General features: G+C 41.8%; 1 protein-coding gene across 2 annotated transcripts in view; it reads right to left on the bottom strand.

Annotated features, from left to right (window-relative positions):
* LOC139574124 (bifunctional heparan sulfate N-deacetylase/N-sulfotransferase 1-like) overlaps positions 1-20,094 on the bottom strand; it is a 104,079-nt gene extending 83,985 nt beyond the window's left edge. Inside the window, exon 1 of one of the 2 annotated variants that reach the window (XM_071398316.1) lies at positions 19,932-20,094. The gene's annotated coding sequence lies outside the window, so the exon portion shown is untranslated. The remainder of the gene's footprint in view (positions 1-19,931) is intronic. The other variant, XM_071398317.1, reaches the window with a different exon arrangement.
* Between the last annotated feature and the right edge of the window lie 1,607 nt (positions 20,095-21,701).

The raw sequence follows: 21,701 nt of genomic DNA, 5'->3' as shown, positions 1-21,701 counted from the left end.
CGTAAATGTGATATTTCAGTTTATAATTTGATATAAATTTGATCAAATGTAAAAATATACGTTTTTGCTTTGTCATTATGGGGTAGATTGAGGGGGGAAAAACAATTGAATCATTTTAGAATAAGACTGTAAAGTAACGATGTGGAATAAGTGAATGGATCTGAATACCTTCATAATACACTGTATGATAAAGACTACTGCACATTACGCATGACAGAAAAACATCAAAGCCCATAGACGTAGCTAGCTATCTGCTCCGTTCGGTAAATAAATGAAACTAGCTCCAGTAGGCTAATCGTTTTGAGTGTGAACTGTATTACTGTACTGTATTGTATTATATGGACTAGAATTACTCACATCGTTTAAAGCAGAAGAGAACGTGCGATTCTGGTGCAGCACATGCGGCCTACAAGGTTACAAGTATAGGCTAGCGAATTTGATTTTAATTTTGAAATATAATAGGGCTTATTTGTTTCATTCGTAGGCTGACGCATATACTGTATACCTATCATAATTATCATAATTATTATTACCCTGCCTCCTCTTTTTCCATTGTTGCTTCATTCCTTCCTCACAGTTAAATGAAATACGTTTTGTTGTCTTTATCTTTATCATTCTAATGACATCCTTGAATAATAAAAGACTAGATTTAGATGCAGAAGACTTACAGTTCTCTTCACGAAGATTGATTGAATAGTTATGGGTCTGAATAAATGACTGCTATAGCCTACCGTCATTGTGTGTTCGCTCGGCTTTTAAACTACCCGTGAGTTCTATTGGCTGCTGTATTTAGCATTCTGCAAAAAATAACTTGCATCCTTCTTCGAATAGTCTATTGGTATAAAAAATGCTAAAAAATAATGTCCAGCAAGCCTTTCTAGTCTTGCTTTTGCTACATGTTGACTCCAAGAGCTACGGAGCGTTTTTTAAGGAGAGAGGCCAGCGGAGCACAAGTGCTTTCGTATAGCGCAAGAGACAGAGCCTATAAGTTAGAAGCTTATTACGCATAACCCATCATTAATTAGCTAAATATAAGGCTAACACTGCCTTGAATGTATTACCTGAAAGAGGTAGGCTAGGACATATATATATCAATCAAATCAAATCCTATTTTATTTGTCACATACACATGATTAGCAGATGCTATTGCGGGTGTAGCGAAATGCTTGTGTTTCTAGCTCCAACAGTGCAGTAATATCTAACAATTTCACAACAATACACACATTTAAAGGAATGGAATTAAGAATATACAGTGGGGAGAACAAGTATTTGATACACTGACAATTTTGCAGGTTTTCCTACTTACAAAGCATGTAGAGGTTTGTAATTTTTATCATAGGTACACTTCAACTGTGAGAGACGGAATCTAAAACAAAAATCCAGAAAATCACATTGTATGATTTTTAAGTAATTAATTTGCATTTTATTGCATGACATAAGTATTTGATCACCTACCAACCAGTAAGAATGCCGGCTCTCACAGACCTGTTAGTTTTTCTTTAAGAAGCCCTCCTGTTCTCCACTCATTACCTGTATTAACTGCACCTGTTTGAACTCGTTACCTGTATAAAAGACACCTGTCCACACACTCAATCAAACAGACTCCAACCTCTCCACAATGGCCAAGACCAGAGAGCTGTGTAAGGACATCAGGGATAAAATTGTAGACCTGCACAAGGCTGGGATGGGCTACAGGACAATAGGCAAGCAGCTTGGTGAGAAGGCAACAACTGTTGGCGCAATTATTAGAAAATGGAAGAAGTTCAAGTTGACGGTCAATCACCCTCGGTCTGGGGCTCCATGCAAGATCAATGATCATGAGGAAGGTGAGGTATCAGCCCAGAACTACACGGCAGGACCTGGTCAATGACCTGAAGAGAGCTGGGACCACAGTCTCAAAGAAAACCATTAGTAACACACTACGCCGTCATGGATTAAAATCCTGCAGCACACGCAAGGTCCCCCTGCTCAAGCCAGCACATGTCCAGGCCCGTCTGAAGTTTGCCAATGACCATCTGGATGATCCAGAGGAGGAATGGGAGAAGGTCATGTGGTCTGATGAGACAAAAATAGAGCTTTTTGAACTAAACTCCACTCGCCGTGTTTGGAGGAAGAAGAAGGATGAGTACAACCCCAAGAACACCATCCCAACCGTGAAGCATGGAGGTGGAAACATCATTCTTTGTAAACTCTCCTTCCAGACGCACATTAAGCATCTCCAATCCAAAGTTAAATCTAGAATTGGCTTCCTATTTCGCAACAAAGCCTCCTTCACTCATGCTGCCAAACATACCCTCGTAAAACTGACCATCCTGCCGATCCTTGATTTCGGCGATGTCATTTACAAAATAGCCTCCAACACTCTAATCAGCAAATTGAATGCAGTCTATCACAGTGCCATCCGTTTTGTCACCAAAGCCCCATATACCACCCACCACTGCGACCTGTATGCTCTCGTTGGCTGGTCCTCGCTACATATTCATCGCCAAACCCACTGGCTCCAGGTCATCTATAAGTCTTTGCTAGGTAAAGCTCCGCCTTATCTCAGCTCACTGGTCAAGATAGCAACTCCCACCCGTAGCACGTGCTCCAGAAGGTATATTTCAGTGGTCATGCCCAAAGCATCACCTACTTTGGCCACCTTTCCTTCCAGTTCTCTGCTGCCAATGACTGGAAAGTGAGGATGGCTTTCACTTCAGCAGTAATAAATTCATGAACCTCTTTGAGGAAAAGATCATGATCATTAGAAAGCAAATTACGGACTCCTCTTTAAATCTGCGTATTCCTCCAAAGCTCAGCTGTCCTGAGTCTGCACAACTCTGCCAGGACTTAGGATCAAGAGAGACACTTAAGTGTTTTAGTACTATATCTCTTGACACAATGATGAAAATAATCATGGCCTCTAAACCTTCAAGCTGCATACTGGACCCTATTCCAACTAAACTACTGAAAGAGCTGCTTCCTGTACTCGGCCCTCCTATGTTGAACATAATAAACGGCTCTCTATCCACCGGATGTGTACCAAACTCACTAAAAGTGGCAGTAATAAAGCCTCTCTTGAAAAAGCCAAACCTTGACCCAGAAAATAAAAAAACTATCGCCCTAAATCGAATATATCGAACTTCCATTCCTCTCAAAAAATTTAGAAAAAGCTGTTGCGCAGCAACTCACTGCCTTCCTGAAGACAAACAATGTATACGAAATGCTTCAGTCTAGTTTTAGACCCCATCATAGCACTGAGACTGCACTTGTGAAGGTGGTAAATGACCTTTTAATGGCGTCAGACCGAGGCTCTGCATCTGTCCTCGTGCTCCTAGACCTTAGTGCTGCCTTTGATACCATCGATCACCACATTCTTTTGGAGAGATTGGAAACCCAAATTGGTCTACACGGACAACTTCTGGCCTGGTTTAGATCTTATCTGTCGGAAAGATATCAGTTTGTCTCTGTGAATGGTTTGTCCTCTGACAAATCAACTGTACATTTCGGTGTTCCTCAAGGTTACGTTTTGGGACCACTGTTTTCACTATATAGTTTACCTCTTGGGGATGTCATTCGAAAACATATGATGACATAGGATGACACACAGCTGTACATTTCAATGAAACATGGTGAAGCCCCAAAATTGCCCTCGCTAGAAGCCTGTGTTTCAGACATAAGGAAGTGAATGGCTGCAAACGTTCTACTTTTAAACTTAAAAGTAAAGTCATCTCAAATAAAACTGTGAAGGACCTCGGCGTTACTCTGGACACTGATTTCACTTTTGACGAACATATCAAGACCGTTTCAAGGATAGCTTTTTTCCATCTACGTAACATTGCAAAAATCAGAAACTTTCTGTCTAAAAATTATGCAGAAAAATGTATCCATGCTTTTGTTACTTCTAGGTTAGACTACTGCAATTCTCTACTTTCCGGCTACCCGGATAAAGCACTAAATAAACTTCAGTTAGTGCTAAATACGGCTGCTAGAATCCTGACTAGAACCAAAAAATTGGATCATATTACTCCAGTGCTAGCCTCCCTACACTGGCTTCCTGTTAATGCAAGGGCTGATTTCAAGGTTTTACTGCTAAACTACAAAGCATTACATTGGCTTGCTCCTACCTATCTTTCCGATTTGGTCCTGTCGTACATACCTACACGTACGCTACGGTCACAAGACGCAGGCCTCCTAATAGTACCTAGAATTTCTAAGCAAACAGCTGGAGGCAGGGCTTTCTCCTATAGAGCTCCATTTTTATGGAATGGTCTGCCTACCCATGTGAGAGACGCAGACTCGATCTCAACCTTTAAGTCTTTACTGAAGACTCATCTCTTCAGTGGGTCATATGATTGAGTGTAGTCTGGCCCAGGAGTGTGAAGGTGAACGGAAAGGCTCTGGAGCAACGAACCGCCCTTGCTGTCTCTGCCTGGCCGGTTCCCCTCTCTCCACTGGGGTTCTCTGCCTCTAACCCTATTACAGGGGTCACTGGCTTACTGGAGCTCTTTCATGCCGTCCCTAGCCCCCCCTTGGGTTGTGCCGTGGTGGAGATCTTTGTGGGCTATACTCGGCCTTGTCTCAGGATGGTAAGTTGGTGGTTGAAGATATCCCTCTAGTGGTGTGGGGGCTGTGCTTTGGCAAAGTGGGTGGGGTTATATCCTTCCTGTTTGGCCCTGTCCGGGGGTATCATTGGATGGGGCCACAGTGTCTCCTGACCCCTCCTGTCTCAGCCTCCAGTATTTATGCTGCAGTAGTTTGTGTCGGGGGGCTAGGGTCAGTTTGTTATATCTGGAGTACTTCTCCTGTCTTATCCGTTGTCCTGTGTGAATTTAAGTATGCTCTCTCTAATTCTCTCTTTCTTTCTCTCTCTCGGAGGACATGAGCCCTAGGACCATGCCTCAGGACTACCTGGCATGATGACTCCTTGCTGTCCCCAGTCCACCTGGCCATGCTGCTGCTCCAGTTTCAACTGTTCTGCCTGCGGCTATGGAACCCTGACCTGTTCACCGGACGTGCTACCTGTCCCAGACCTGCTGTTTTCAACTCTCTAGAGACAGCAGGAGCGGTAGAGATACTCTTAACGATCGGCTATGAAAAGCCAACTGACATTTACTCCTGAGGTGCTGACTTGCTGCACCCTCGACAACTACTGTGATTATTATTATTTGACCATGCTGGTCATTTATGAACATTTGAACATCTTGGCCATGTTCTGTTATAATCTCCACCCGGCAAAGCCAGAAGAGGACTGGCCACCCCTCATAGCCTGGTTCCTCTCTAGGTTTCTTCCTAGGTTTTAGCCTTTCTATGGAGTTTTTCCTAGCCACCGTGCTTCTACACCTGCATTGCTTGCTGTTTGGGGTTTTAGGCTGGGTTTCTGTACAGCACTTTGAGATATCAGCTGATGTAAGAAGGGCTATATAAATACATTTGATTTGGAACACATTGCAAAAATCACTGAAGTTGGAGACGTATATCTCCCTCACTAACTTTAAGCGTCAGCTGTCAGAGCAGCTTACCGATCACTGCAACTGTACACAACCCATCTATAAATAGCCCATCCAACCAACCACCTACCTCATATTTGTTTTTCTGCTCTTTTGCACACTAGTATTTTTACTTGCACATCCTCATCTGCACATATATCACTCCAGTGTAAATGGCTAAATTGTAATTACTTTGCCACTATTGGCCTATTTATTGCCTTACCTCCTTACTTCATTTGCTCACACTGTATACAGATTTTTCTATTGTGTTATTGACTGTACGTTTGTCTATCCCATGTGTAACTCTGTGTTGTTGTTTTTGTCGCACTGCTTGGTCACAGTTGTAAATGAGAACTTGTTCTCAACTGGCCTACCTGGTTAAATAAAGGTGAAATAGATCATTATTATGATTTTTTTTTTTTTTAATGTTAGCCTCGGAAGGCAGGATCACCCAGTCCTCTGGATCAGCAGAGCCCTCATGCAAGGCTCTCTGTTGTTTTTGTCGAAGCGTGCATGATAAACATTCAAATCGTCTGGTAGAGACATCATGTAGCTCACGGCTAGGTCCTCTTTTATAATCCGTAAAAGACTGTAGTCCTTGCCACATGCTACGAGTGTCAGAGCTGGTGTAGTAGGATCCCACCTTATTCCTGTATTGTCTTCTCGCATGTTTGGTGGCTCTGCAGAGGTCGTATAGGACTTCTTGTACGTGTTCATAGCCTCAGGGTTAGCTACTATAGCCTTATGTGCGTCGACCCTGTCCTTTAACTTGGCACGTAACTCTGTTCATCCAGAGTTTTTGGTTGAGAAAGCAGCACATTTTCACTGTGGGGACAACATCGCTGATGCACTTCCTTATGAAGCAGTCACTCTGAAATGGTTTAACCTATACGCTCACAGAGCAGAGACCGGGGAAGGGAAAGAGACAGAGAGAGAGAGGAACATTCAGACAGGAAGATCTTTTAAGGCCATGGTGGTTTGTTTGCACGTGGACAGTTCTACAGCTCAGAGTGTGAGGCCTATCTGGGTGTGTGAAGTATCAATGTGCAGGGGCCAACTGGGTAAACAAAGGAGAGCCGAGGAGTACCCTCTACTCTCCACCTGTCCCCCTACATACCCACACTAACCATTACCCTGAGTCTCAAATCCCCGTACCTACAGACACACACACCGACGAGGTACACAACACACACACGCATACACAATTAATGGCAAAATGTATCCACAAACCATAACTCATCCGATCTGGTAACCGATAGCACTTGAGGACACGATCATAGCATCCAGCGGTGAAGTGGCTCATTCCCATTACCAGACTCTCTCGTACTCTGAAATACCTTCACTAACAGCTATTGTAGCGCTGCTAGCTGTGGAGTGCTGCTCCCACGCTGTGTGAATGTAACCATGCCCCCAGGGCAAGCGCCAAACACTAAGGTGAAGCCCATTAACATCCAGCCAGCTTGTTTTTAAACCACTAAATAAAACAGCCAACATTTTACATCTTGCATATAATAACCTTTCATAGCAGAGAGAGAGAGAGGGGGGGGGGGGGGGGCTAGGGAAGAAACAGCAGGCCGCTGGGGGTTTGAACACCGATAATATAGGCCAGTCTACATGGCTTTAAGTTCTTTATCTATCTATTATTCAGCTCTTCTTCTTCATTTCAAAAGTGCTTTTACACAGCCTGTTTGTCACGGAAGAAACGTATAGGACCTCAGCTAACCCCAGCCTTAGATATAGAGAGGTCATGTAGCCTATACAGGCAAAACAGACACAAACATGAGCATGTAATCTTAGCGATATTGACACCGGTATAATGAATCAGAATGTTATTCGGTTACACTTCACATGAAATGTATCTTACACTTCTCAAACTACTTAAATTTGCCTACTCTATGACAGTGGAAAGATTGTAGTATAAACTGTAAAGCAAGGTGAATCAGAAACAGGGGAACGCAACATATAGGTGAGCCTATATGCCTATACTGTCTCTTTGGAAGGTCTTCTCGTCCCTTACAGGAAGCTGGAGCTACATAGAACTACAAGGACGAAATTGCTCTCCTCTCACTTTCCCAGCCCTCACCATCCTATCATGTGCGATGTGGTGTAACGCTACACCCCATACCTTCATTATCGCCGGCTAGAGGAGTCTCTAGAATGTATCCGATCCCAGCCCAGAGGAGCAACACCTTGGAAACTCACCTCCGCCTCTCCCCTATCTCTATCTCTCCCCTGCCCGCCTGAGCCCCCCCTCCTAACTTTCCAACGAGCGGAAATTCCTCCAGAGGCTCCGACGGCCTGTGACATGTGTTCCTGGCGGCGGCGGAGTGGTGACGAGATGTGGACACAACGGCTGGGTTGGATTTCAAAGCCATTCTGTTTCTGGAACTTCACGTCACTTCACTTCAGCCACATTCACTTCCACTCCCAGTCTCCCACACCCCAAATCAGCCCCAGCCTGAGAGGACATCATACTGGGTCATCAACACCTCATCAGGGGGCTTGTCTCCTAGCTATATGAGAAACCGAAGTACGGAACTTTCTGACCACAAATCAAATGTTTTACCACTAAACCTAGGCCTAACATTGTCACTAGTTCCTAACACACCAGCCGTCCTGGGAATGAAGCTACTACTTTAACCCTTGATTAAGAATGCATTACTCATGTACTGTGCTCAGGAATTCTGACAATATAGTCAATTGCGTCCTTCCGAGCATGAGTCATGACCATAACCATGGGTTTACCTCATCTCATCTATCTTCCTTCTCCTGAGTGAGTGTCATCCCCACAGTAACTACTAACTAGGCCTATATGATGTGTGTATGAGTCACTGGGCAGGATAATTCAGTGGGGGAATTATGACAGTGGAAAATCATTTCCCTGGGCCTGGGCTGCTGAGGGAGAGGAGGCCGTGGCTAATCGTTCAGTAATCTGATCCACCACCACCACCACATACTGCATACTGGAGCGTTCACACACACACACACACACACACACACACACACACACACACACACACACACACACACACACACACACACACACACACACACACACACACACACACACATACACACACACACACACACACACTGTGACTGCCAAAAATCTGTCTTGCTATAGATTTTCAAGCTGATTTAAGTCAAAATTGTAACTAGGCCACTCAGGAACATTCAATGTCATCTTGGTAAGCAACTCCAGTGTAGATGTGGCCTTGTGTTTTAGGTTATTGTCCTGCTGAAAGGTGAATTCTTCTCCCAGTGTGTTGGAGAGCAGACTCAACCAGGTTTTCCTCTAGGATTTTGCCATTTATTTTTATCCTAAAAAACTCCCTTGTCCTTGCCGATGACAAGCATACCCATAACATGATACAACCACTACCATACTTGAAAATATGAAGAGTGGTACTAAGTAACGTGTTGTGTTTGCCCCAAACATAATACTTTCTTTTCAGAACAAAAAGTAAATTTATTTGCCACATTTTTCACAGTATTACTTAAGTGCCTTGTTGCAAACAGGATGCATGTTTTGGAATCTTTTTTTATTCTGTACAGGCTTCCTTCTTTTCACTCTGTCATTTAGGTTAGTATTGTGGAGTAACTACACTGTTGTTGATCTATCCTCAGTTCTCATATCACAACCATTAAAAACTCTAACTGTTTTAAAATCACCATTGACTTCAGGGTGAAATCCCTGAGCAGTTTCCTTCCTCTCCGGCAACTGAGTTAGAAAGAATGCCTGTATCTTTGTAGTGACTGGGTGTATTGATACACCATCCAAAGTCTAATTAATGACTTCACCATGCTCAAAAGGGATATTCGGCGTCTGTTTTTTACACATCTAACCAATCGGTGTCCTTCTTTGCGAGGCATTGAAAAATCTCCCTGGTGTTTGTGCTTGAATCTGTGCTTGAAAGTCACTACTCAATTGAGGGACCTTACAGATAATTGTAAGTGTGGGGTACAGAGATGGGGTAGTTATTAAAAAATCATGTTAACCACTATTATTGAACACTGAATGAGTACATGCAACTTATGAAATCGATTTGTTAAGCACATTTTTACTCCTGAACTTATTTAGGCTTGCCATAACAAAGGAGTTGAATACTTATTTACATATTCATTCATTTCAAGACATTTCTACAAACAAAATTCCAAAATAACCTGTGTGGGTTAGTGACACAAAATCTCAATTGAATACATTTTATATTTATACCTTTGCTTATTCGATCTGGTCACTAACATCGGCCTACGGCACAGCACCAAATTCTTGTTTCAACAACAACTAATCTGTGCTTCAGAACCCCAAAATTGTACCGCTTGACTGTTGACCAATGATCAGTCATCAGCATTGGGAAAGGGGGATACCTAGTCAGGTGTACAACTGAATGCATTCAACTGAAATGTGTCTTCTGCATTTAACCCAACCTCTAGGAATCAGAGAGGTGCGGGGGTCTGCCATAATCAACATCCACGTCTTCGGCGCCCGGGGAACAGTGGGTTAACTGCCTTGCTCAGGGTCAGAACGACAGATTTTTACCTTGTCAGCTCGGGGATTCGATCAGGCAACCTTTTGGTTACTGGCCCAACACTCTAATTGGCATGCAAAGGCGGGCACACATAACCAAACTTAATTGTGACCAAAAAGCGCTTGTTTAATTTTCTCCGGGTTTGCCTGACAAAAACAGAGAAGCCTACCTACATTAATATTATCCATTTAAATACAGTTTAGCAATCTACTATGGACACATCTTTGCCAGAATAATAGGCTACCTGGTGATTTCATTAATCATTTTCCTATTTCACATAGGCCTAGTTTGGGTGGGTTAAAATGATATACCTCAGTGGTGGTACTGGCTAAGCCACTAAAGATAGCTGTAACATCACACTACCTTCAATACTTATGGGATGAACATGTAACATATTCTGGCAAATGAATTACCATATTTGTGAGGAAGAAAAATGCTGCACATATCATGCTTTGCATTCGATCCTGCAACCCAGGCCGTGTGATCCTGCTTGCTCTGGAGTCCAGAGAAGTGACAGTGTGACATGATATCCCTAGTTGATATTGACTGCTAACATGAATGACTTTCAGCGCAAAATCTGTATCTTGCATTTTGAAAATGCATCATGCTTTATAGCTGTAATGACAGGCTACATTGGCGCAGCCATCGTGCGGGCGTTAGCCCTGTGCGCCTGCGCGAGGGTCGCGAGCTTTGAATCTCTCCTTTTTAGGGGTCACAGGTCAAAAAGTTTGAAAACAATTGAGCTCGCGAACAGATTTCTGATTTGCTGTAGGCCTACAGCTACACTCTTAAAACTAAAGGTGCAAGTTGGAACCAAATAAGGTTCTTGAGAGCAATGCCATAGGGGAACCAATGAACCATAAATGGGATGGTTCTTTGAAGAACCAAAAAATGGTTCTTTGATGCTGCGTTCTTTGAAGAACCATACAAAAATCCCAAACCAGGAATGTTATTTCTATTGAATAGCCCTGCTGTAGGGTTTTAAGCCTTGTGGCGTTTTCACACATAGTTTTGAGCTATTGTTCGATTCAGAGTTAGATCATTTGTTACATAGTGTTATTTATTTTTTGGGGGTCCGTTTGTTTACACATTGCCAAATGTCAAACAAATTAAAAACCCCTAAACAAAACCAGGTGTCCATGCAAGTAATTTGTTTATTGGACAAAAATGCGTGTGTCCCAATCTTCATATTACTTTCGCTTTGACCTTCAAACAACATGCGGGATGAAACAATGCAATAGCCGCTCTAAATGCGATGTGAATAGGGTATATTCAGTAGCCTATTATCCCTGGTATAGCCCTCTAACCTGCATCCGATGCATTCAGAAATGAGCTGCTACTCAGAGAATGTTTCAGAGATATCAAATTATGATGCTGCGTGCATTTCATCAAATGCCTCGCAATCAAACAACCAATAATACTGCGCGACACTGGTTCTTTTGCCGTGTTTGGTCCCGACTGCGTTCTCACCTGCAGAGATCTGACTGCACCATGTAGGAATTGAATCGCAACGAGACCACCCTTTTTGAGCGAACCACAGTGTGTTGTTTAGTACGATCCCGAGTGCGGCTAATGTGTTCACACCAAACCAAACGGACTGAACTAAAGGGTGTAAATGCACCAGAGTTCAGAAAAACACTTCAAACCAATTTTGGTGTCAAAGCCCCCTTATTTGCATATACCCCAGGGTGCCTTTTAAGTGAATTTTAGAGTTACCAGTACCACCCGTGACTGTGTTTGCTAGTGACAGAGACATGTTGTTGCATTCATTCATTTTCAGTCCTGTGGCCTTCACCAAGTGAGAGCCTAAGTGAATTGATTGTCATTCAAATTAAATTCTTTAAGACAATAAATATATTTTATAAGGCCTTCTAGTTTTACCCTAATACTAGCAACGTGCATGCCCCGCCCACCTGTCTTTTCAGCCGTCTATTTCCTGTTTCAGGTGCAAAATCCACTTGTCACTTAAATCTCTCTGGATTGATTGCTTTCATTTTACTCCTGCGACTCGTTCATACTCTTGCTAGTGCCTGTCGTTTTTTCCCGTTAACGTTACGACTGTGGGAATGTTTGTAGTAACCAGTCAAACACACCCCAGTAATCGGTTGAAATGGGTTCAATGCAATACATTGTCTTTCCGTTGAACCTATAAGAACGCTAAAACTTAGTCAGGGATTTAACGCACCTTATCAACACTTACATCACAAGAAAGAGGAGAAAGGGAACTTTCATTTGATGGGTGTTCATTTTGTGGAATTTAAAACAATTATAATTTAATAGAGTTGAAATGTTTACAAATTAGATGCGCTGAAATGAAAGCAACTTCCAAAAATGAACACTAAGATTATAGTGATATTATGTCTGATCTCACAAACAATGTAAAGTATGTTTATATTAGGTGTAATCTAGAGCCAGCGTGTTGATTTTTAATCCGAGGTTATCCTGCTTTTGATAAACATTGAATTATGCAAGAGTAATGTGACAACAACAGTAATTCAAATCAAATGTATTGGTCACATACACATATTTAGCAGATGTTATTGCGGGTGTAGCAAAATGCTTAATTATTGAGGCAGTCTAGACGGTGCAGGTGAGTGCAGGTAGGGTAGACAGAGCATGTTTTTGCAGTAGTTGCAGCCTTGTCCCACCCCTTTATGTAAATGTATTAATATATGAAAATACAACCAGTGTGTTTATGAAAATTAGGCACATAATTGTCTTTATTTTAACACAAAATATTATTTTAGAAACCTGATACAATAAGAACATGTATATGTGTGTGCATTCTAAGAAAACATTTTTTACATTTGACAATAGATTGAATCCCTTTACTCCATGTCTGTACCAGTGAAATGTGTTATGTGCTATAATTCATTCAATTTCTGATGAAATATAAAACTTCCAAAAGTTGAGTATTTTCATCAATTGTCCAACTGTTGCATTGCTTAAAATTGTTTTTAAAAACGTAACAATTTTGATTACCATTGCTACTAATACAATAGCCCGAAACTTATAGTTTACAGGCCACATCAGGCCTGCGAGTCACATACAGTATATGCTGGCTTGCAAAGTGATGTGTAATTCCTATTGGAACCCAGCCAGAGTGGGGATATCCAACTTTTATTAATCCGCAACCTGCATTCAGAATGACTGCCTGGGTTAGGAAGACTAAGATATGAGGCTACCTAAAACATTTAAACTGGAACAACCATTTCAGTAGCATGTGCAATACGTCCAAGTAGCAGATTGGAATAGTTTAGAAAAAGTTATGTTATTTATATTTGAGTAGCATAAGATTAATTAATCAATGTATGGACATGGAAAAACACAGATATTGAAACAAACAATTCTAGAAATCAACCTGCAATAGAGCATGCTGGGAAATATGATAACGATGGGCGTGGATTTGTTTCAACTCTGGATATTAACACCAACACTTGGGTTCTTTTAAACCACTGAGTTTTCATTTAACTCTTAAATCAACACTAGAAATATTACACACACAAAAATCAACAAGTTAACACTGGCCAATTTGCTGTGTGCTATGAAAGGGACACATCTGCAGGTTTCCACACATTTCAAGAGTCTTTTAGAATTCTGAAGAACCGTAGATGTCAAGAACCCCACACTTAACTCAAAGGTTGTTCGGGTAAGAGTTCTCCTAAGAACCTCAAAGGGATACTTCGTAATGTTGGCAATGATGCCCTTTATCTACTACCCCAGAGTCAGATGAACTCATGGATACCATTTGTATGTCTCTGCATGCAGTTTGAAGGAAGTTGCTAACTAGCACTAGTGCAATCGCTAACTAGTGTTAGCGCTCATGCTAGTTAGCATTGGCTCACAAAACTACGTCTCACTTCCTTCATACTGGACACAGAGAGCCTGCAGATGTGTCCCTTTCATAGCACAAAGCAAATTGGCCAGTGTTTACTTGTTCATTTTTTCTGTGTAATATTTCTAGTGTTGATTCAAGAGTTAAATGAACACTCAAAGTATCCATTTAAGAGCTGAGGAAGAACCATTTAAAACCTTCATTTTTTTTCAGTGTAGTATCGGGTGCAGTACAGGCGTCAAATTCTAGGGAGAGAGGATTGCCATCAATAAATATGCCGCTTAAATTTTTTGGGGTGATCAAGAATATTAACAGTTTACTTGGCATGCCCACCAACAATGGGGCAAGTGTAACAGTATAACTTTAGACCGTCCCCTCGCCCCGACACGGGTGCGAACCAGGGACCCTCTGCACACATCAACAACAGTCACCCACGAAGCGTCGTTACCCATCGCTCCACAAAAGCCGCGGCCCTTGCAGAGCAAGGGGAACCACTACTTCAAGGTTTCCGAGCAAGTGACGTCACCGACTGAAAGGTTGCTAGCGCGCACCACCGCTACCTAGCTAGCCATTTCACATCGGTTACACAAGCAACAATTATTATCATAGACCTACTGGTCTTTTGGTATGTCAACATTTCTTGAAATTGATAGTTTACTAGTTTACAAAAGCATGCATTTGGAATTTGTTGTTAAAATGTATTATTACGTAATCAAAAAGTGTTCTAGACAAAATAATGAAAAAGGCTGTCTGGTACCCTCAATAAATATTCAAAGATTTGTAGTTGAACAAGACTTTGCACATACAGATTTTTTTTTATTACTTGATTTGAACTTGTGACTTGACTTGCTCTTAGACTGCACGACTTGGACTTGACTCGACCCGTTCTACTTTAGACTCGACTTGAGACTCTGACCGTGTGACTTGAGACTTACTAGTGACTCGAATAAGTGACTTGGTCCCACCTCTTGCCTTTTTATATTCAAACAACTCTCAAGGTTTTCCTCTAGGTTTTACTGATATGATCTGGTGAGTCACTAATACTGGGCTGTGCTGTAGTTGTACTGTCCAAATGTGTTTACTTCTACGACACTCTCCCAGTCAGTACCAAATGCCACTCCGTTGATCTGTTCCAAGAAATCAAATTTCAACATATTGGACATTGTCAGCATTAGGCTAATCTGAATAAATATCCTATATAAACATCTAATGAATGTATCCCTTACAATCAATTGGCCAAAGAGCATACAGCGGACAAACTAATGGAGAGGGAGAAGCCAAAGGATGAAGTACTATGGAACAGCCACTGCAGCCACTGCATGTCTATGGGTGCCGCCAGCAGTCTTGTGTTCTATAGACTGGGTTCTGGGTTGGCCCCCCCACACACACACTGAGCACTAGTGATGGGCATTCCGTCTCTTTTCAGTGAGCCGGCTCGTTCGGCTCAGCTCACCAAAAAGGGACGTCTCTTTTGGCTCCTAAACGGGCTCTTTAAAACAAATATGTTTTGTATTTTTTTCAAGTCAAACAGTTTGCGATAGTTTGACTATGATTGGTGTTAAAACAATTCTAATTCAATTATTAAATGAAATCATACTCTTACCTTAACCACAATGTATTTAAAAATGCATTGGTGTGTTATGAAAAATAATGCTATTAAACATTTGAATTTAACAAAGTGCATATAAATCTAACCATTCAAAACGAATACAATCTGAACAGCATAATTGTCACATTCCTGACCTTATTTCCTTTGTTTAGTATTGTTTAGTTGGTCAGGACGTGAGCTGGGTGGGCATTCTATGTTATGTGTTTCTATGTTGGGTTCATTCAACTAGCTTGATATGGTTCTCAATCAGGGGCAGGTGTTTTACGTTTCCTCTGATTGAGAACCATATTAAGGTAGGCTGTTCTCACTGTTTGTTTGTGGGTGATTGTTGCTGTGTCTGTGTTTGTTCACCACACGGTACTGTTTCGTTTCGTTCGTTCGTTCGTTTGTTTGTTCCTGTTCGTGCGTTCATTGTTTTATGTGTTCTCAAGTTCAGGTCTGTTAACGTCGTTTATTATTTTGTAGTTTGTTCAAGTGTATTTTCGTCTTATTAAAATTATTATGTATTCAACCCACGCTGCATTTTGGTCCGATCCTTTCTCATCCTCAGACGAGGAGGAAGACGAGCGTTGCAATAATAGAATATTGCACCATATCAAAGAGAAATAAATAACAATTAGCAAAACTGCAGCATCCCACAAATTGAAATAAATGTAAAAAAGAAGGATGCTATTACACATGTGCATTTAAAGTATAACTTTTTTAATGTATATAAACAAAGTGCATATAAATGTAACAATTGAAAACTAATACAATCTGAACAACATAATAATAGAATATCACACCATATCAAAGAAAAATAAATAACAATGTGCAAACCTGCAGCATCTCACTTAAAACATTAATCTGGTCCCTCTTTTCTCTCTCTTATTGCCATGTTATAACCAGCAGCACACAGCAATGCTGACCATATTTTGCTTTTATGAGAGATTTGCATTCAGAAATGCAAGCTGCCTCACTTTCGAGGGGCTGATGCGGTTTCTTCTCTCAGTAATTACTTGTCCCATTTTCGAGAAGACCCTCTCAGAGGGAACGGATGTGGCCACGATGCAGTCTCCCTGTCACGACTTTAGTAAGCCGTTGGTAGACAGAGGCCTTGTTCTTCCACCAGCTCAGAGTATCTGCAGATCTTTGGAGGAGGGGCTCCTCCAAATAAGATCAGACATCCATTATGGCATCTACTGAGGGATTCCTTCGTGCTGCTTCCCCAGTTGCTCTCTCGTCAAACAGCATCCAAACAGCAGACATTTGTGGCACTACTGCTGGTGCTTCTGCTCCATCTGATCCCTCTTCTTTCTGTTGCCCTGGTGCCTGAGCCAGCTGACTGCTGGGGCTGTCCCTCCCTGCTGCTGAGGTTATTCTTTGAAGAGCCTTATCAATCTCTGGCATCACTGAAGGCTTACTTCTTAAACCTGGGGTCAAGTGCAGCGGTTTCTGATAGTACGTGATTATATTCCATTCTGTGGAACTTTCTGTCCATTGATGTACATAGGGTGTCCATCAACTCTGTCACATGTCCTGTGGTTACATTTGTTTCTCCCTGGAGGCTGGCTGTGATTCGCTGCAGGCCCTTACACAGGAGTATCATTTTTGAGGCTGTCACATAGCTGAAAAGAGAGAACAGTAACTTATTAGTTCAGGTTAATGTTTTGTCTACTGATACTACATTCGCATCAACTGCTCATATACATATATAATACTGGATTAAATAATGATGTAGTAATAACTGCTTACTGTACCTCTCTCCACTGATCTCCACAGTGACCTGCTCAAAGGGTTCCAGGACTCCGCACACCTCCTCCACCACCTCCCATTCCTCTTGGGTCAGAGCATCAACAGGTGCATTGACAATGGCCAGGGTAGAGATGATGGCATCCTTTGACTCAAGAAACCGCTTCGACATATAAAATGTTGAATTCCACCTTGTAGTGCAGTCTTGTTTAGGCCTCAGCTCAGGCAGCCCCATCTGACGTTGTGTAGACTTTAGTTGTTCAGCATCTACTGTGCTCCTGTGGAAGTATTCCACAGCTGCTTTCACTTTGTCCACAGTGGACTTCATCACCTTCAGAGCATCTCTTACAATCAGGTTGATTGTGTGGGCAAGACATGGGTGATGGGTCCATTTAGACATTCTCATAGCTTTGGTTATGTTAGCTGCATTGTCACTAACACAACAGACCACTTTTCCATCTACTTGCCATTCTCTGACCACTCTCAACAGTTCTTCTGCCAATTTCTCTGAGGTGTGTCTGTCGATGAACTCAAAGCAGTCCAGAAGACTGCTAGACATCGAAAAATCTTCAATGAAGTGACACGTAACCGACATGTTAGAAGTGGTTCGTTACCCTTGATGTCCAGCAGTCAGTGGTAAGGCAAACTGCAGTAGCTTTTTGGACTTATTCCCGCACTGAAGCCTGTGTGCTCTCGTACAGTTGTGGAATAAGTGATTTTGAAAGGGTTTTCCTGTTTGGAATTGTGTACATTGGATTTAGACTATTGCTATAATTTCTAAAACCTCTGTCCTCCACGATCGAAAATGGCTGGAAATCGGTGGCAATCATTTTAGCCAATGCAATATCAATTTGGCCTTGTTTTTCTACAGACATAGACTTTGGCATAAACTGGTCCATAGAAGAATGCGTTGCTGTTGTTCGCAGAGTAGGCCTACTTGACTGATGGATACATCTTCACGTGTGGAGGTGCTGGCTCCACAACTATCACTAGCAGGCCCGCTAGTTTCTCAAAGCTCCGCTACAGCTAACTTCACAGTCGGGTGCACAGTTCGCATATGCCGGTGTAGGTTGTGCGTAGAACCGGCATTATATGAGATTTTGTTTTGGCAAATTCTACACTGTGCTCTAACATAGTCTACATTATTAAAATGCATCCAAATGCTACCGTGCTTCCGACTCATTTTCCAGCTGTTGTTTTCACAGTTGTCCTTCCTCTCTCCTCGGATGCTAAGTGTGTGACTGTGAGTGAGTTGACTCGGCCCTCCCTCACGCATCTTTGGTTCATTGGTTGACACTGCGTGTCTGATTGACAGGAACAACAGGTGAGGCTGTTAGTCTGAGCAGACAGTCTGAACGAATGTGTGTGCGCTTGAGCATTTAGGCCTATATTACTTTATTTCTTTTTTTTGTTCTTTGAATTAGTTAATTCCATTCATTTAAATATTTTGATTATTCATATCTTAATTTTATCTGTATAAATAGATTCGGATCTTCTGATATGCAAGCCGGCTCCCAACGTTCAGCTACAAGAGCCGGCTCTTAGAGCTGACCCATCACTACTGAGCACGGCTTTGAGGGGCACTGACATGGAAAAATACAAGAACTGGTATGTTGTGGGGCTACTGTGGTTCCCATCAGCCTAAACTAGCCATGAATAACATTACATTCTAGTCCACACAGCAGCATGTTTACAACATGCTTATAACAGCCTTACATAGCCTTTATAATAACACAGTAGGATGAAGTTATGCTGAGATTTGATCACATAGCAGCAGCAGCCGTAAAAAAAATGCACTGGCATTTCTCTATATGGAAACTGTCTGAATTTGACTCAATAGGAAAATGTGTGTATAAAAACATGTGTAAACATTTATAAACGTATATATGATATATATCTTTGTACTTCTTAGTCATGTGCATGTATATCATCATCACCATAATGATGTTATGTAGCCTACAGTTTCTCAAATTCTATGTTGGGTAGATACTGAAGTTGGCTACTTTGAAGGAAGGCTCTTCTAGACAAACGATGTAGCAGCCTAATCACTACTGCCTTCCCTCCACATCAGTCAGTCCTAGCGGGACATAGCCTACATAACCAACTTTCCACTGTCACGTGAAACGTTATTGAATTAAAAATGAATTGTTGGGTGCAGTCAGAAAAAAACGTGGTCCAAAGTGCTCCATCTTTAGGTATAAAAATAAGGAAATATATGTACACTTTTTCTTGCATAATTCCAATCGGCAACATTGCAAAAGATGAAGACAACAGCAGGTTGTTTTCCCACTTCGACAGTGTTTTCAGATTCTGTCTGTACCCTCATTCAGAATGGTAAGTAGACTTACTGAACAGTTACAATCAATCCTAACGATACTCACAGGCCACAAAGTTACAATAATAAGTTAATATCTTGCTCGTGCGAAGTTGTATCACGGGGCTTCACTTACTTGATGCAGATATTCAAACACCCGGACACAATTCCAGGCGGAAAACTTTGACTAGAATTCATACAAATGGCCTTCATTGGTACCACTATTTAATAGCCAAAAACTGCTGTGAGATTCAACTCTGTACCCGGGCTTCGTTTTCAATTCATGGGAAATTCAGGCCAAAACTGTGGCTGCATTTTCAGTCTGCGCCAAGGCGAGTGGATGATAGCAAGCCAGTCGGAGCTAGTAGTTGAACGATTGAGCAGCGATCAGCTCGTCTTGACCAAAACATTTGCACCAGAAAACGATGTACTTTGTCACACTCACCTTCTCAATCGGCATCTGGTAGAATTAATACTTGGATTCAACCAAAGCAAACACGACGCCTCATCTCGCTTTCCCTGTACCCGGGCTCCGTTCTCCCGTTTTTGCAGACTTGTCTGATGAGAGAAATGTCAGAATGTCCCTCTTTCTGCAGAGCTATACAACACTGCCCCACAATGGTCGACAGGGGGCACCAGCACGGCATCAACTGTCCCTAATCAGGTTACAGCGTTATCTCATTAAATTAATAGTTACATTTCATATTTAGCTCATCTTCTGGACAGTCTGTCCAGTAGTTCACCAAATATTTTAATTGGTTTATTTAGTAATACGGATGAAAAATAGTTCAGAAATAGTTCCTACCTGTTCATTAATTTATACATTGGTTGAAAATGCGTGATATACTGTAAATTCATTCAAGTACTGCTTGCCAAGTAAGCACTGAGATAGTAATCACACAATTCAAACCATTGTCACCCCACTACTTTCAAGAGGCTCTCCAGACCATTGAAGACCATTCATGCAAACATTATTCAATATTCATCATGGCAGACCTATGATTAACATGTGATCTGTAATAATAAGTATAAGTAGTCTGCCATTTTTATCACATTTTATGTGGACTTGTATTGCTTATCTCTGTCAAGGTTGCTGACAACACATTGACAGACTAGACTAAAAAACAAACATACTGCTTTATACGAGAGTTAATGAGGACCACTTCAATTGGAGACTTGAAGTTGAAGGTTAAGCAAATAAATAGCTGGAAACACTGTGTTTCCATGGCTTCACCTTTCTTCTTTCTCTCTAAAACAGAGAGGGGCTAATAACAAGTGTCTGTCTGAACACCGATGTCTCATTCCAAACCCTTTATCCCCCTGAACAAGCAAATAATGTAAAACTGAATCAGGATCAGTTATCACGGGAATAAAGTCACCACACATGTATGTCATCTGACCTTGAGACACATGCGGCCTGTAATTTGATTTTGGAGGGACGAAGCCGTCCTTCAAACAGATTTGCCTGTCTCACCCAGATCTCATGACGGGGGGCAAGGGGTGTAACATCACACAACTAATCTGGAGTCCAAGACAGGCAAGGAAGTCAACACTGAGAGACTTAACTTTATTGTCTTTGTCTTCCCCAAAATGAAGCAGACGCAGTCCTCAGTCAATACTATGTGTGTCCTGTGGCTAAATGAGGGAGTATATCAGGCATTTAAAATCCGCCCTGGCCACAGGGGCAATCGATAAATAAACCGAGGTAGTCGGATGAGAACATAATTAAAAACTATATTGATGTGTTCTGAGGGAGGGACCGTGGCTGTCCTGTGCCATGTGAAAAAACAGGAGTCTGCTGTACCCAGTGATAGGTGAGCCAGTTCACGGCAGGAGAGGACATGACTGCCTTTATCTGAACAACATCCAAGTCCAGAGTTTAGATCAACCAAGGTCTTCAACCTAGAGGTCAACTACTCAAATCAGTTCAGGAAATGAATTTAAATTCATCAAAATAATGACCCATAATCTCTTACGAAAAAATTCACAATTTCATGAATTTCAAACAACATATTTCCTGAATTGACAGTCTGGGTTTGTACAGAGTTGACCCCATCTATGTCTCAACCCAACCTCCTGCCTGTTGTGCTTAGCACTGTGTAATAAATATCATTTATTATAACACAAGCATATTTGCTATTACATTGTTATAACTAACTTCTTTCCAAACAGGGTTTCTCACAAACTAATAAGCAGATACTGAGACCCACACACA

Source organism: Salvelinus alpinus, chromosome 4 (assembly GCF_045679555.1).
Source record: "Salvelinus alpinus chromosome 4, SLU_Salpinus.1, whole genome shotgun sequence".
In the NCBI taxonomy this organism is placed as follows: Eukaryota; Metazoa; Chordata; class Actinopteri; order Salmoniformes; family Salmonidae; genus Salvelinus; species Salvelinus alpinus.
Note: the sequence above shows the minus strand (reverse complement) of the source record. Positions and strands in the feature narration are given on the sequence as shown.